This window comes from Elephas maximus, chromosome 9 (assembly GCF_024166365.1).
Source record: "Elephas maximus indicus isolate mEleMax1 chromosome 9, mEleMax1 primary haplotype, whole genome shotgun sequence".
Classification (NCBI taxonomy): domain Eukaryota; kingdom Metazoa; phylum Chordata; class Mammalia; order Proboscidea; family Elephantidae; genus Elephas; species Elephas maximus.
The window spans coordinates 20,227,224-20,245,005 of NC_064827.1; positions in this window are offsets into that span (position 1 = coordinate 20,227,224).

Below are 17,782 nucleotides of genomic sequence, written 5' to 3' on the forward strand. Positions count from 1 at the left end.
GTCTGCTAACCCACTCACCAGTAAAATCATTATCCCTTTCACCGCATTTGATGAGATTAACCCAGCTGTGCCTGAAGAATTTTTGTCTGACATATCCCCTGGGGTAGCACCTGGGGCATTGCCTGAGAGCATCATCTGAACCAGATGACTTACAACACATTGCTGAATGTCCCTGGGGCCCACCCCCATTACCCAGTTTTGCTTCTAGACCTATAACTAGATTTAAGTCCCAGCGAGCCCCAAAAGCTGTAGCACAAAGTGTGACCCAAGAGGAGGTATGCAACACTCCAAAAGAACTGCTTGATTTTTCTAATACATACAAACAGAAATCTTGGGAATATGTGTGGAAATGGCTAATAAGGGTGTGAGGTAATGGTGCAAGGAACATAAAGATGGATCAGGCTGAGTTTATTGATATGGGCCCACTAAGCACTGATTCTTCATTCAATATTTCAGCTCAAAAGGTTAGAAAAGGATCTAATAATTTATTTGGTTGGTTCACCGAAGCATGGATTAAGTGGTGGCCTACACTAAATCAAGTAGAAATGCCAGGCCTGCCTTGGTATACTGTAGAAGAAGGTATCTAAAGGCCTAGGAAATTGGCAGGTTAGAGGGGATTTGGATCCACAGACCTATCCATGTAATGTCTAGAGGACACATCTTTCACCACAATGGTGAGGAATAAATTTGTGAAGGGGGCCCCAGCACCCTTGAAGACTGCTGTGATTGCTCTTTTATGTAAGTCAGATTTGACAGTGGGAATTGCCCTAACTTAACTAAGACAACCAACTACAGTGGGGCTTATTGTACCCCATGGTGGCAGGGGCCAAGTAGGGGCACTTAATCCACAAAGAAAAGACTGGTGTGGTTACTATAATGGATAGCAGAGTCAAAGCAGTAATAGAATAGTCTGACTTATATGGATTTATGGCATTGGTTACTTAGTCATTTTGTCAGTAGGAGTGAAATAGATTACTTCATCCGTACAAGTGGAAGAATTTTAGGTCAAGTGAATGGCAGTCTAATTCAAACCACCAGAATAAAGAGTCATGGCTCCTTCATCAGTTCCCAGACTTGAGATAGTTTATAGATACATAACCCCTTGAATGAAGGGGAGGCCAGGTCCCCTAGAGGAAGGACCTCACTGCACTGCCAAAAATTTATACTGTTAATCTTACTCCCAGCTTTCTCCAAAGGAATCTACAGCCTTTTATGAAAGTGACTGTTCACTGGGGAAAAGGAAATATTAGACTTTTGGGGGATTACTGGACACCGGTTTTTGAACTGACACTAATTCCAGGAGACCCAACACATCACTGTGGCCCACCAGAGTGGGGGCATATGGAGGTCAGGTTATTAATGCAGTCTTAGCTCAGGTCCATTCCACAGTGGGTCCAGGGTGTCCAATGGGTCACCAAACCCATTCAGCACTGATTTCCCCAGTTCCAGAATGCATTTTTCTGAAGTGAAGAATAAATTGTTATATCTGGCTCCTCTTACAACTAAAAATGAGGTACAATGCCTTGTGGGCCTCTTTGGATTTTGGAGGCAGCATATTCTCATTTGGATGTGCTATTTCCAGCCTATTTATCAAGTGACTTGAAAAGCTGCTAGTTTTGAGTGGGGCCCAGAACAAGAGAAGGCTCTACAACAGGTTCAGGCTGCCGTGCAAGCTGCTCTGCCACTTGGGCAATATTATCCAGTTGATCCAATGGTTCTTGAAGTGTCAGTGGCAGATAGAGATGCTGTTTGGTGCCTTTGGCAGGCCCCTCTTGGTGAATCACAGTGTAGACCCTTAGGATTTTGGAGCTAAGTGCTGCTATCCTGTGCAGATAACTACTCTTCCTTTTGAGAAACAGCTTTTGGCTTGTTACTGGGCCTTAATAGAGACTGAATACTTAACCATGGGCCACCAAGTCATCACGCAGCCTGAGGTGCCCTTCATGAACTGGGTGTTGTCTTACCCACAGAGCCATAAAGTCGGACGTGCACACAGCACTACATCAATAAATGGAAGTGCCATATATGAGATTGGGCTCAAGCAGGACCTGAAAGCACAAATAAGTTACAGGAGGAAGTGACCCAAATGTCCATGGTCTCCACTCCTGTCACATTATCTTCCATCTCCCAATCTGCAACTGTGGCATCATGGAGAGTTCCTCCTGACCAGTTGACTGAGGAAGAGAAAACTCATGCCTAGTTTACAGACAGTTCTGCACAATATGCAGGCACCACTTTAAAGTGAACAGCGGCAGCACTGCAGCCCCTCTTGAGACCTCCCTAAAGGACAGTGGTGAAGGGAAATACTCCCATTCGGCAGGACTTGAAGCAGTGCACCTGGTTGTTCACTTAGCTTAGATGGAGAAATGGCCATATGTGCAATTGCATACTGTGGTCAATGGTTTGGCAAGATGGTCAGGGACTTGCGAGGAACATCATTGGGAAATTGGTGACAAGGGGGTATTGAGAAGAGGTATATGGATAGACATCTCTAGATGGGCCAAAGAAGTGAAGATATTTGTGTCTCAAGTGAATGCTCACTAAAGGGTGGCCTCAGGAGAGGAAGATTTTAACAAGCATATGGATAGGATGACACATTCTTTTGTAACCAGTTATCCTCTTTCCTCAGTGACTCCTGTCATTGCCCAATGGGCTCATGAACAAAGTGGCCATGGTGGCAAGGATGGAGGTTATGTGTGAGTTCAGCAACATGGACTTCCACTCACCAAGGCCAACTTGGCTACACCACTTGCTGAGTGCCCAATCTGCTAGCATCATAGACCAACACCGAGTTCCCAATATGGCAGCATTCCTTGAGACAATCAGCCAGCAACCTGGTGACAGGTTGATTACATTGGACTGCTTCCATCATGGAAAGGGCAGTGTTTCATTCTTACTGGGATGGACACTCTGGTTATGGATTTGCCTTCCCTGCACACCATGCTTCTGCCAAAATTACCATGCATGGACTTAGATGGCATCTACCATCACATTATCCCACACAGTATCACCCTGGATCAAGAGACTCACTTCACAGCAAATGAAGTGTGGCAATGGGCCCTTTGCTCATTGAATTCCCAGGTCTTACCATGTTCCCCATCATCCCGAAGTAGCTGGCTTGACAGACTCAAAGAATGGCCTTCTAAAGACACAATTATGGTGCCAGCTAGGTGGGCAATACCTTACAGGGTTAGGGAAATGTTCTCCAAGAGGCTGTATATGCTCTAAACCAGCATTCAATATATGGTGCCATTTGTTCCATAGCCAGGATTCATGGATCCAGGTATCAGGGGGCAGAAATGGGAGTGGCACCACTCACTATTACCCCTAGTGACAGACTTGCAAAATTTTTACTTCCTGTCCCTGCAACCCTAAGCTCTGCAGGTCTAGAGGTCTTAGTTCCAAAGGGAGGAATGATCCCACCAGGAGATACAACACTGATTGCATTGAACTGGAAGTTAAGAATGCTACCTGATCACTTTGGACTCCTCACGCCTCTGGATCAACAGGCAAAGGAGGGAATTACCATATTGGATGTTGTGATTGACTCTGATTACCAAGGGGAAATCAGACTGATGTTACATAATGACGTTAAAAAAAAGAGTATGTCTAGAATATAGACGATCCCTTAGGGTATATCTTAGTACTACCATGCCATGTGATTAAAGTCAGTGGAAAACTACAGCAACCCAATTCCAGCATGACTACTAACGGCCAAGACCCTTAAGGAATGAAGGTTTGGGTCACCTCACCAGGCAAAGAACCACAACCAGCTGAGGTGCTTGATGAGGGTAAAGGGAATACAGAATGGGTGGTGGAAGAAGGTAGTTCTGAATACCAGTTACAACCAACTGACCAGTAGCAGACACAAGAACTGTAAATGTTATGAGTATTTTTTTTCCTTGTGGTTAGAACTTACCAGCCACTCCATAGGAGAAATATGTGGCAGACTGTTTCTGTAAAGATTTATGGCCTTGGAAACTCTACGGGTCAGCTCTACTCTATCCTGTAGGGTTGCTATAAGTTAAAATTGACTTGATGGCAATGGGCTTGGTTTTTTGTTTCGGGTGTGTGTGTGTGTCAAATATGCCTTGTTTCCTTTATCACCTATAAAACATAAGATGTAAACTGGGCTAGTGTGTTTTCACTTGTACATGTGTTAGCTCTATCATATTATTAAATACTTAGGCACAAATATGATTTTATAATTGTCTTTATTTAGAGATTATGTAGCTTTAAGGAGATGTGTAGAGGTGCCAAGTTGACAAGGGGCAGGCTGTGATGGTTAAGGTTGTGTGTCAATTTGGTTGGGCCATGATTCTCAGTGTTTTGGCAGTTATGTAATGATGCAGTTTGGCAGTTATGTAATAATGTAGTCACTCTCCATTTTGTGATCTGACATAATCACCTCTACAATGTGATCAGCCAGTCAGTTGTAAGAGGAGTTTCCTGGGGGTTGCGGCCTATATCCAATATATATGGACATTCTGGCAAACCCTCCTGGCGTTTGCTCTGGATCCTGCATTCAGCTCATCATCATCTGACCTCTGGTTCTTGAGACTTGAGCCAGCAGCCAGTCATCTGAACTGCCAACTCTGGGATTTGCCAGCTTCTGTAGCCCTGTGAGGCAGCAGCCTGCCATCTGACCTGATTCATCAGCTTCCACAGCCCTGTGGACCAGCAACCTGTCGTTTGACCTGAGAATTTGGAATTCATCAGCTCTTGCAACCATGTGAGTCAGGAGACACTTCCAGCCTGACTACCTGACCCACGGATTTGGAACTTGCGGGCTTCCACAACTGTGTGAGGCCTTTCTTTGACATAAATCTTTATATGCTATATATGCTTCATTAATTTTCCTTCCCTATTTTTTTTTTTAGTGAACTCAGCCCAAGACAAGCAGTCGTTCAGAAAATCACCAGAGACCTAGGCTACATCAAGTGTCATGTTTAAACAAAACCAAACCCACTGCGTTGACTCGATTCCAACTCATAGTGACCCTACAGGACAGAGAAGAACTGCCCCATAGGGTTCCCAAGGCTATGATCTTTACAGAACCAGACTGCCACGTCTTTCTCCCACAGAGCAACTGGTGGGTTTGAACTGCCAGCTTTTGGTTACCAGCCAACCTTTTGGTTACTAGACAAGCACTTTAATCACTGCGCTACCAGGGAGCCTTCCTTACACATCATCAATTTGTAGCTTTTGTCTTCATGACCAGGTATGGAGCCAGGATGTCAGGAAGAAAGAAGGGGGGTATATCAAAGGGCCTAGGTTTCCTGCAGAAATCCTGGTGGCATAGTGGTTAAGTGCTACAGCTGCTAACCAAAGGGTTGGCAGTTCAAATCCGCCAGGTGCTCCTTGGAAACTCTATGGGGCAGTTCTACCCTGGCCTATAGGGTCGCTATGAGTTGTAATTGACTCGACGGCACTGGGTGTTTTGGGAAGTTTTCTGGCAGGCTTGTTAGTCTTCTTTAGTCAGGAAATCAATAGCTGTCCTAGGACCACTCCTCAATACATGTCATCTTACATTCCATTGTTCCATTGACCAGGACATGGTTATAAGGCCACACAGCTAGCTATATGTGAGTCTGGGGAAAGGAATATTTTCCAAATGAACATACTGCTGCCCAAAACAGGACTGCAGTCTGTAGTAGAAGAGAATGCACCCTTGTCAGGCATCTAGCAGCATCTGCCATGGTGGTTGTACTCATATGACTGGAAGTAAGGCTGAGCTTCAAGGCAAAAGACTTCAGAGAGCTGTGGGCCAGGTTAAAAGCAACACGTTGCTGCTGCTGCTACTTTTTCTTCTCCTTCTTCTCCTCCTTCTTTTTAGACTCATATGACCGTCTCTTAAGAAATAATTTATTATGGAAATAAATGTGGCTAAGCTCACTGTGTCTATTGGCACACCACCAGCATGAGCTCCTGTATGATGATTCAAAGGATGAGCAGGGGACAGTGCCTATCTAAGCTGCAATGCATTATTAATCTGTCTCTGAAACTGTAATTACTTTCAGATTCTGTCTCTCCAAGCTTGCAAACAACTGCACTTAACAGCCTTCTCCTCTGCAGATGCCTTAGTGATCATGTCATGCTGTGGTTTATGGTCTGTTATTGCTTGAGATTTGTACATCTGAAATTCACTTAACCAATACTTATGAACTTCGTAATATATAGAAGGTACTATCTACCTCACTATATGGATGACAGCTTCTTTGAGTGTTCTCTAGAACTTTAGTCTACAAACTCAATTATCACCCTTGTTTAAAAAGTGTAAAAAAAAGAAAAAAAATAGATTATATATTTTGCAAAGTGAATAAAGTTGAGGAATTTTTTAATATATCTTTTTCTTTGATTTTTTTTAAAAGAAAGTCACATTTAACATAAAATCAGTTTTCACCACTAAGTTTTTTGAATAAATGGATCTATGGGATGAGTAGTGAGTGAATGCAGTGAGAGGCATAACTAACTCACCTAGTGTTTGTGAAATCCTTTGCCTTTACCTTCTTATTTATAATAATTAGGAATATTTTATAATAACAAAGAATATTTAAAGAGAGATCATGGGGTCCAACTAATACTATGTAAAATCCGAAACTATGAAAAATGATGTGAAGGTAAGGAATCTACAGCAAATGCTTGGCAATAACTTTTTTTTTCTTTCTCCTAGAATTGAATTCATAGTCTCATCAACCTACTCAGTTCAATCAGTGGCAACCTACAAAAATATATTTTCTAGTGAATTATTTCCAGCCTCCAAATGTCATTTCCCATGAAAATTCTAATAAAAATGCCTAAAATCCATTATCTGACATTTTAGTGTATCAGTAAGTAGCTTGTCAATTGAGATTCTAAAATCTTTACTTGCTACGGATTTCTGCTTTATGGTCTAAACTCTTGACTTTTTACAGAATAATTTACATCTCAATGCAGCTATTTAGCAAGGGATGTCTAAAAAATCAGGTTCAATTATAAATAACAGTTCCAATGTATATTGCATTATGAAGAACTAGCAATTGAATAGTTCTGCAGTTAATGTTGATAAATAATGTCTCAGAGTTGCTTAAGTCAGCAGCACCTACAGTTTAGGAAAAAACAGCTGACCACATAAGCTTGAAAATCCTCTCTCTTAATCACACTAAGCCTTATTAATATAAATATCAAGAATCTTGAAAAGCTTGTCCAGGTTTCCCCCAAAATGGTTAGGTAAAACACACAATTTTTTTTAGGCAACTGCTTTGTCATGTGCTTGGTAGACACACTCTGCAAAAACTCATGCAACTTTTATTACTGAATTTTCCCTTTTATTGGCATAAAAAAATCAGCTTAATATCACCCAAGGCATTCAACTTTAAAACCCACAGGGACCCCATGTTTTAATAAGATTGTTAAAGTGCAAATTAATTGTTTTCTCTCATGGGATCTTAGAAACTACTATTGAGAACATTTATATCAGGGTTCTTCCATTTATTTATTCATTCATCCAATATTTATAGAGTATGGCTAAAATTTAGACATTGGGCAGAAAACAAGATAGCCTGTCTCAGCCCTCACAAAGCTTATAATTAAGGGACAGACTTTACACTAACAATCATTTAAGCAACCCTGGAGCCCTGGTGGCCTAGTGGTTAAGAGCTTGGTTGCTAACCAAAAGGTCAGCTGTTCAATCCACCAGCTGCTCCTTAGAAACCCTATGGGACAGGTCTACTCCATCTTACAGGGTCGCGATGAGTCGCAATCTACTTGACGGCAACAGGTTTGGCTTTTTAGTTTTGTTATTAAGTGGAGACTGTGAGACACAAGCAGTTTGCAATCCACTGCTAACCTAAAGGTTGACAGTTTAAGGCCACCTGCGGCTTCATGAAAGAAAGGTCTAGCGATCTGCTTCCGAAAAGGTTATAGCCAAGAAAACCCTATGGAAGAGTTCTACCCTGTAGCACATGAGGCCTCCGTGAGTCAGAATCAACTGAAAAGCACCAGTTTTTGGTTTTGGTTATAAGTGGAGGTGTTGTGGGTACAGACATATCCTTAAACATTAAAACATAGTAACTCTTTCATTTATATTTTTATATACAAAAAAATTTAAAAGGACAATGACTGGATGATATTTATGTGCTAAACATTTATGTTTGAGACTATCTTTCAAAGAAAGAGAATTAAGGACCAGTTGACTAAAATGGCTGACACCTAGGGCATTCCAGGATCACTGCAAAAACATTACACAGTATCACAAGCTAAACACTGCGATTTTTCCTGAAGATGAATTTACTTCACTCTCCTAAGCATTTTAGCTTTGAAATAAATGTGTCAAAAAAGCCAAGAAGAAAGATTTATCAGTTAGAGATGCATATTAATGTAACTGAACATCTTAAATATAATGATGGTTATGGTAGTACAGTGAGGACTAAGTCCCAGGGATTTAAAATGTATTCACATCAAAAGACGGAGTGAGGAAAATTTATGCTCTGGGCAAACTGTGTGAGGGTTAGTACATTACTGTTTCCAACACGTTCAAACCAAAACCCCACTAAATATTTGATCAGTTTGTGAAAGACCAGCAAATACTTTTCACAACCATGAATATGAACATCTTGCAGGCAGTTTAATGCATGACAGACCCATAAAAGAGATTATGCATGATAAAATAGTGCAATGTTGGCACATCCTAACTGTGTACAAGAATAAAAATGATGAAAACCACAGAACAACAAATGAGAGCTAAAGTTAGTTATAAAATAAGCTGTGTTTGGGAGATACCACTGTAGGCTGAGTCAGGAGGTTAGAAGATAACCCCCAAATCTGACTATTTCCCATACAAACTTGGGTTTCCTTACTGAACTAGGCCAGTTTGTCAAACTTGGAGTAATCAGCAATTTAATGCCAAAATGCCCAGGCCAACCTTATATATATGCATCTACAATTGACATGCAATTAAATTAAAGAAATGCCAGATCAATTTCACATAGGGTCTCTATGAGTTGGAACCGACTCAATGGCACCTAACAACAATATCTAGAGAGATGGGAGATGACAACACACCAATCAATGTGCACATTGATGCCATTTGGTTTCGTATCTGTGATTGCACCCAGAAGAGTATGTAGAGAGTGTTACACTTTAAAGGCCTAACATATAGACACACTCAGACTTGGGGAAACTGAGGAAACCCAAGTGCCAAGGTGCTATCAGGAAGGGTCTCCTCAGCTGGGAGTTTGCAGGAAAATGTTGCTAGAAAATTAGTGAGTAACTTAAGGCAGCAGTCTGGGGAAAAAAACAAAGCAAGCTCTTCATAAATCGTATCATCCCTCCCTCATTGTCCTGGAATTTTAGGGTAAAGTATGAAAGTTCTCCACAAAACCTGAGAATTGGTTGACGCTTCACTAAGTCAGATACTCAAAGAGAGTAAACAGCATTCACAAATGGAGTTTATCAAGATACAATCCCTAAGAGGAAGAATGTCCCACTATTAGATAACCTTCTCTTAGATGAAAAAAAATAAATAATTCTTTCAACCAATAATATCAAGGTATACTTTAATAATGTCTTGTAATGTCTCCTTGATCATAGTTTGAACAAAGGTTTTAACATGCCAGGTTTAGGAAATTTCATCCATTTTTAATGCAAAAATAATCAATGATAATTAAGTAGATATGACTTCATAGCAAGAAAAAAAACACAGATATATTTTCTGCTTGGTCAATAAGAAGGCTGTTAATATTGCTAATATTAGCAGTTTTAAAAGGATGTGCAGAGTGTCTGCTGGTGACAGCCGTCACTCCACTGAATTCCAAGGTTAATTGAGCTTATCAGGTTGCTTAGCCAGGTGACCCTATAACTTCCAATGGCTTTATATGCATTCCTCCAAGATCCCCATTATTCTACCAAACAGAGCACATTTTTTTCAGATAGAACCTTCTGTGATCAAGGCTATCCCTACTTAGTTCCCTTGCCTTCAAATAAACACTTCAGATCCGTTTGTATGGCCATTACTAAATTTTGAAAACACAGCTTGTACCTCAAGATTTAAAATACTGTATCAATAGTGATGCCTCACCAACTATAGGGTGTGCTACCAGAAATCTAAACATGGTTTTCTCAAAACATTGGAGCGGCTTCAACAGTGAAATGTCCAACTCAACAATACAAATTTCAAATTATACTAACTTGTCTATAGTACTATTTACTATACAAAATGCCTTCCTATAATTTACTTTAGATGAAGACTCATGGCAACTTTTGGGGGATGGGTATTGTTATTAACCCACTTTATGAAGGAGATTCGGGGTAGTTAAATGACTTGTCAATTAGCTAGTAGGTGTTAAAGCTGGAATTCAGGCTCTGCTGGCTCTAGATTCCAACATCATTTCTTTGCTCCTCCCGAAGCTAATCCCTGTTGTCATCAAGTCTATTCAGCAACCCTTTGGGACTTCAGAATTGCCCCATATGGTTTCCAAGGGTGTGATCTTCACAGAAGCAGAATGCCACATCTTTCTCCTGGGGAGTGGGTGGTGGGTTCAAACTGCTGACCTTTTGGTTAACAGCTGAGTGCTTAACCACTGCACCACCAAGGCTTCTCCTCAAGCTCTTACTCAGTGCAAAATGGAAAAACAGATGCTCTAGGTGAGTATTTCTCAAGCTTTATTGCACATTTAAATCACCTAGGGGAATTCTGATTCAGTAGGTCTGTGAAGGGGTCTGGTATTTTGCATTTCTAACACGCTCCCAGTCAGAAGCACAACTAAAGTAGGATTCCTGTCCTGGGCACTGCTTGAAGTAGGGCACCAATGAGCAGTTTCTATTGGCCATCACAGTTTCCATGGCCAGCTGTGAGAGATCATTCAGCAATTTAACACTAATTCCCCTAGACACTATTTTAGGTAGATAGACCTTAGCTCCCAGGTAATGTTCAAACTGCTAGACCTCTGGCTACAATTGGAGATGCAGTGCTTTAGAAGAATAGTAGATAATCAAAAAATCTTATCTTGGTATTGAGTTCAAGGAAGTTTGGGGCTGATCAAAGATCTTCACAAAAAGCTATTTATTGAGTGAACTAAAGTTCCCTATAGCAGAGGACCCCCAAAGGCAAGGAGTGCAGGGAACAACCAGAAGGAGGAGAGGGCAAGAGAACTCCCAAGGGACAGGAGAAATGAGAGCAGGACTTATGTGGATCTAAGCAATGTCCCTTAATAGCAAGGCAGGGAATATCTGGATCAGAGAGCTCCAAAGGACAGTAGAGGCTTGGCGTCCTTATAAGGTTTTATCTTCTCTCTGACTAATACATGTTGGGTACACTTTAACAGACTTGTAAGATAGACAGGCTCCAAATGGCTAAACGACCACTTATTTGGGCTATTTTAAGACAACTGAATGTGTGAAAATTTGAGTTTGGCCTTGGTGAGTTTTTGGGCTAAGAGGCCCAGACTGGAAGAAATAACCTGAGGCCAATATACAGAAGCCATATTTGGCTCATTTACTTAACAATATTATACCAATGCAGCATTTAATGTGCATTCCACTCAGATCTCTGTTTTGTTCTTTGAGATGATGAATCTTCAATGTATATATCTACATCAACGTGCACGCACACACGCGTGCGCGCGCGCACACACACACTTATGCATATACAGTGAAACCTGTGAGAGCCGGATCTCTCAAGCTTTTCCACCTTTAACAAGGTACAGCCTCACCACTGTTTCAGAGTTACCACAAAGTGATAACTCCCTGAGTGGAAAAACATTCGAGTTTCCCATCTCCGACAGGTTGCCACTTCACACAGATTTAGTGTATATGTATAAACATACACACATATATTTTTGATATGGTATTCAGTCTTTAACTCTATCATCTTCATAAACAATTGACATTAAATTATTTAGCCCATTATTTATGAGAAGTGTGAACAACTAATACAAGGAACTGAGAAATGTTAAGCAGAATCCTTGATTTACTTTTATTTACCACTGAAATTCTTTGATACTTGGAGAGCTTTATTGTTAAAAACTCAAAGAGGAGTCAGGAAACTTTGGAAAACGTTGATTTTCGAACATACTAAAAAAATAACAAAACCTTTTGAAACAAGCAAAGCTCCAAGCTGAGTAAATTTTTCAACCAATTAGGTAAAGCTCATACTCAGTAATAATTGTTGCCTGATTTTTCAGAACAATGACTAAAAGGAGAGTTCATTCAAAAATTGATAACTGGATAGACTGTAAATGTATAGAGCCTCTCTCATGAAACAATAATTATGCTTTTTCATGAGTTTAATTGAGAAAAACAAATACGAACTTTATACCTTAGCATATAATAACTTCTTAATGTAATAGACAGAAACTTCTTTCAGGCAATTTTGATTTAACATAAAAGAAAAAGTAGAGCAAATATTCAAGAAGAGAAGTTTGTCCTAACCTGGATTTTGATCACTTTCCAACTGCAATTTAATTCTAAGCTAGGTATACTTTTTCTCTTTATATAAAAAGCTGTCAGGCAGACAGCAATTTTTTTGTTCCTTGATTAAAAAAAAACAAAAAAACTGCCATATAATTCAGGTAAAATGCTAATGTCCAAAAGGTGGCATAGTAGTTAAGAGCTGCAGCTGCAAACCAAAAGGTCAGCAATTTGAATCCACCAGCAGCAACCTGGAAACCCTGTGGGGCAGTTCTACTCTGTCCTAGAAGGTCCCTATGAGTCACTCAACAATAACAAGTTTATTTTCTTTTGTTTTATTTTGTTTTGTTCCCTATGCTGACTTGGCCATCTTAGAAATCTGCCTATGGACACAGGCTTAGGTATATTATATTTGCAAGGTATTTACTTGACATTCTTGGTATGAACAAATTGATTTATTATCTAAACAAAGTTTAAAGTATCCTCATAGTAGATAAATTTAAAATAAAAATAATGAAAAGGAAAGGGATATTATAGCATATGTAAATCAGGTCAAATGCAAAAAGTTTGTTAGACCTTGTAAGAAAATTCACAATAGCACATTACTGATATTGCTTCAAGTCTCAATATTTCAGTCTTTTGAAACACAAAGTTATCAACCATGGTATCAAGATTTCGGTGTCAGAGAGTTAAAATAGTTAAATTTTCTACTGTTGTTAGCTGCCATTGAACTAGTTCCTATTAAAGGTGACCCCACATGTGCAGAGTAGATTTGCTTTTCAAGGCTGAGATCTGTTGGAAGCAGATCACTAGGCCTGTCTCTGGAGGCCCCCTTGGGTGGATTCGAACCATCGACCTTTAGCTGACAATTGAGTGTTTAGCTGTTTGTGCCACCCAGGGACTCCAAATATTCTATTGAGAACTTAAATTTCTACTTGTTGATTTAAATGTTAATCTTTAAAGAAAGATTCAACTTCATGTCATTAAAACTATTTTAGCTTACCTGACATTGCTTATATCCATTCACAACCTGTTCACAGTCACTCTTTGTATTCCAATCATCTCACATTTTGGGTTTATTAGTACAGGGGGTCACTGTGAGTTGGAATCGACTCAACAGCAACTAACAACAACAACACATTTACTATGAACGTAACACACGATCATTTTGAAACTTTAGGAAATGTGAAAAATTATGAAGAAAATCACCCTTAAATTCTATTATCTAGATGTGACCACATTCATTCTTTTTATATGCATATTTATGTATTTTTATGTTATATTTCTAAACGGAAGCATGCACCACATATTGCTTCCTTAAGTACTTTTTTTAAACTTTAAAAATGCATTCCAACTAATTTCCAATATAAGTCCATGCCCTGAATGTCAGTAAAGCAAGTTCTCTAAAGTCATGTCCACCCCTTGAACTAAAAATTTCTTTGGAGTTCAATAGAGACTCCTTGCTGAACAAAAATAACAAAATCTCGTATGCTTAGGTAAAGTTGCTGCTGTTAGTTGTCACCGAGTTGGCTGCAACTCATGGTGACCTTATGTATGACAGAATGAAATGGTGCCTGGTCCTGCACTATCCTCATTAAAAAAAAAACAAAAACAACTCAGTGCTGTCTTCATAGTCTTTTATATGTTTGAGCCCATTGTTGTGGCTATTTTGTCAATCTATCTCATTGAGGGTTTCCTTTGTTTTTACAAACCCTCTATTTTACCAAACATGATGTCTTTTGCTAGTGATTAGTCTTTCCCGATGATGTGTCCAAAGAAAGCAAGACAAAGTTTTGCTAAAGTAAATTGTACTAAAACATTTCTTAGACAAGGTTAAAGGAGAAAAAAAGCATTCCATTGGCAAAACCTCAGGATATTTACAAAAGGTGCTATTTGAAACTAGTTTTACCCTCTCCATGCCTCCTGAGAAAAGAACTACAATTAGTTGAATGATCGTTTTTTTTTTTTTTTTCTTTTTCTTTCCTTTATATCCAGTACTTGAGTACCTAGAACTCAAAACCAATGCCAAGCTTGTGAAGAGGGCTCACTGTGGTGACTGTCTGGGCTCTTGCAGAGATCAGCCCTACTCTTTGATAAACTCTCTGGAAAATTGATTCTTGGGTCCTTACAACTGGGAATGTATTACTGTGCAGCCACAATTTCTGGAGTTTTGATTATAAAATTTTCCTGCTTCCAGGTTGGGATAGAGAGTAAAAGAAAAAGACCTCTACATTTCCTGATATAAATTCTCTGCGCCTGTGATAAGCGTTCATTTTAAAAGCAAACAAACCAACCAAAATAAACCCTGCCAACTTCATTTAATTGGACCTACACAGATAGACAGATTAAGAAAAATTTAGAAATTGTACCAAATGTCAAGAGCCATAAATTTTCATCAGTGACTCATACCTAGAATGGTTTCATTCCAGATACTATGTTAGTAGACCTAAGGACACATACTCAGCTTTTCCTTTTCTTGTTTTTCATGATTATGTCTACTGAATTACACCTGGTGCTTTAAAATGTTTTTGCACAAGACATCACAGAAACTGGAAAAAAAGAGGAAAGGAGGTACATGAAAGAGAAGCACTTTACAATTTTTATTATTTCAAAGTAAAAGAATCTCATTTTTTAAAAATGCATAACACATACACACAAGTGCATGCAGGTGCACACACACACACCTACACCTATAACAAACACACTTCTCTCTACCCGTAGGATCTTGTTAGCAACTCAAACGAGGGCATAAAGAGAAAGAAAAACATTTTTTTACACAATGCCACTTCAAATCCTGGGATCAAGGCAACATAACCATTGTCAAAAGAGTCTTCCTATGAGCCTTTGCACAACTTGCTTGGGGTAAGACTCTAGAATGTTCTAGGCACTGCAGAAATACTTGATTATGTGTTCTGTGAGTTCATACCTTCAAATGGTGATAAATTCAATTCCATATAGTACATTAACTATGACATGGTTACAGTAGAGACAGAGGTAACATGAAGACAGAGATCAACCTAACAAGACTTTAAAACCAGATGAGAATTCCCTTTGGTTTAATGGGCTCCCACTCTCTTCCAACTCTAAATGAAAGGTCAAAATGTCAGATAACTGGATGTTCTGACTTGCCTAGTTCTGTTGCATTTTCATTAACATGGCTTTCTGTTTCATAGCTTACAGAATATGGCTGTATTTGTAGAAAATATATGCTCTATTAGCTCTTCAGAACCAGATCCTTGCTTTTCGATGACAAACCTAAGCTGTAGTTTACTTATCTCACTAATGTTTACTGAATAATAAATTCAGAATGCTAGTCTAATTTATTGGAAACTAATAGTTGCTTTTTGTTAAAGTCCCCGGGCGGTACAAACCACCGGTGTGTCCAGCTGGTAACCCAAAGGTTAGAGGTTTGAGTTCACCCAGAGATGCCTCAGAAGAAAAGCCTGGTGACCTACTTTCAAAAAATCAGTCACTGAAAACTCTCTGAAGCACACAGTTCTTCTCTGACATGTGTGGGATTGTTATGAGTCATAATCAACTCAATGCCAACTGCTTCTTGTTAAAGAGGGGAGATGCTGCTACAGACTTCGGTTTTATCCTTCCCAACATTCCAAAATATATTATGACCTCACACTCATAAATTTATATTTGAGCAATCCATATCATTTGACAGATAGTCAATTTAGAACACACTGGCTGCATTTTCATTTGACTCACATAAGTTTTTTTGTTTGTTTTCAATTTGTCATTGCCCTCTGTTACTTTGCTAACTGTGCAAGCTTAAAAATTTTTTTTTTAAATATATATATTTTTAGATGTATATGTTTCAAGGAATTGAGATTAATTCGGAGTAGTATTACTATTTCAGAATAAGCCTTTAAAAAGTTATTTTATGTATTAAACTAAGCATTTATCATTGTGCCATCCTCCGCAGCATATAAAATCCTAAAGCATACCCACAAATGCTTCCTCTTTCTACTTGCAGTCATGATGGTGGAGTAATCAGAAGGCCTTTCTCTTTTCGCTCTTGTTTGTAAACAACTTAATAAGTACATCGCTCACCTCATGTCTTGTGGTTAAGCCATTTTATATATCTTTGTTTTCTCAGATTATAAAAGTATGAGTGTTGATTGCATAAAAGCTGAAAACACTGAAAAGAGAATACTAACACCCATAGTACCACATTTGGGCCACAACTACTGTACTGGTTTGCTACACTCATATTCTTACACATTACTGAGCTCACAGTGCATATACCATTTTTAGACTTTTTCACTGTGATAGAATATTCACTTTTCTACCATTTAAAACTTCACATCCATTTTGATGTATGTGCAATGTTGTCATTCTGTGTAAGAATTCATTTACATTACTATTGAATATTAACATTTTCTATGTTTTTTATAATTTTAAGTAAATATCAAAACTGACATTTGATATTTCTAAAACCAAACCCCCCAGTGCCATGGAGTCAATTCCGACTCATAGCGACCCTATAGACAGAGTAGAACTGCCCCATAGAGTTTCCAAGGAACGCCTGGTGGATTCGAACTGCTGACCCTTTGGTTAGCAGCCGTAGCACTTAACCACTATGCCACCAGGGTTTCCTCTGCATATGTATTTGTCTATAATTTCAGATCACTGAATTAGCAACAGAAGTTGGACTCTAGCAGACTATTGAACTATATCGTCTGTACTCTTTTTCTAGAAATTGTCCTTATTTCATCCACATATTTGAGAAGTAACTGTCAATTTGTACAGCACAAACCTGCCCCTCTGCCATGCTAAATTTGAATACATCTCTGAAAAACTTCAATTAGGACCAAGAGAATGATCTGAATTTGCTCTGGATGGTTCCAGTATGTAAATTGCAAGAGGTAACAGTGGGTGGCTGTGTTCCACTATGTGGGCTGAGGATACCTAAGAAATATATCTGGGTAGGGTGGCAAAAATAAAACAAGTGTTCCAAGGAGGAAAGAAGTAACAAAGCTCAGAGAAAAAGTATGTCATGGATTCTCATGAAGATCCATTCTTGAGGCAAATTTGCATTCTTGACCTTAGATTTCATGAGATAACTGAGGAAGGTTGTTTCTTTACAGAAACTCCCTTGTTTTTTGCTCAAGTTTGCCCAGACTGGGTTTCTATAACTTCAAACTAACCATATACCCAGTGCCGTCGAGTGGATTCCGTATAGTTAATGGAAATAAACATTTTGAAGGCTCTTGATGCATACTGCTTGTGGTGTCTTTTATTATGTCACCTTAGCTAGGCTAGAACTACATTTTTTATAATTTCATTCCCTGTACGGAATGGACTTGATGGCACCCAAAAACAACAACAACAACATGGTTTCAAGTTCGGTTTAGCCACAAGAGAATTTGCACATGAACTGGTG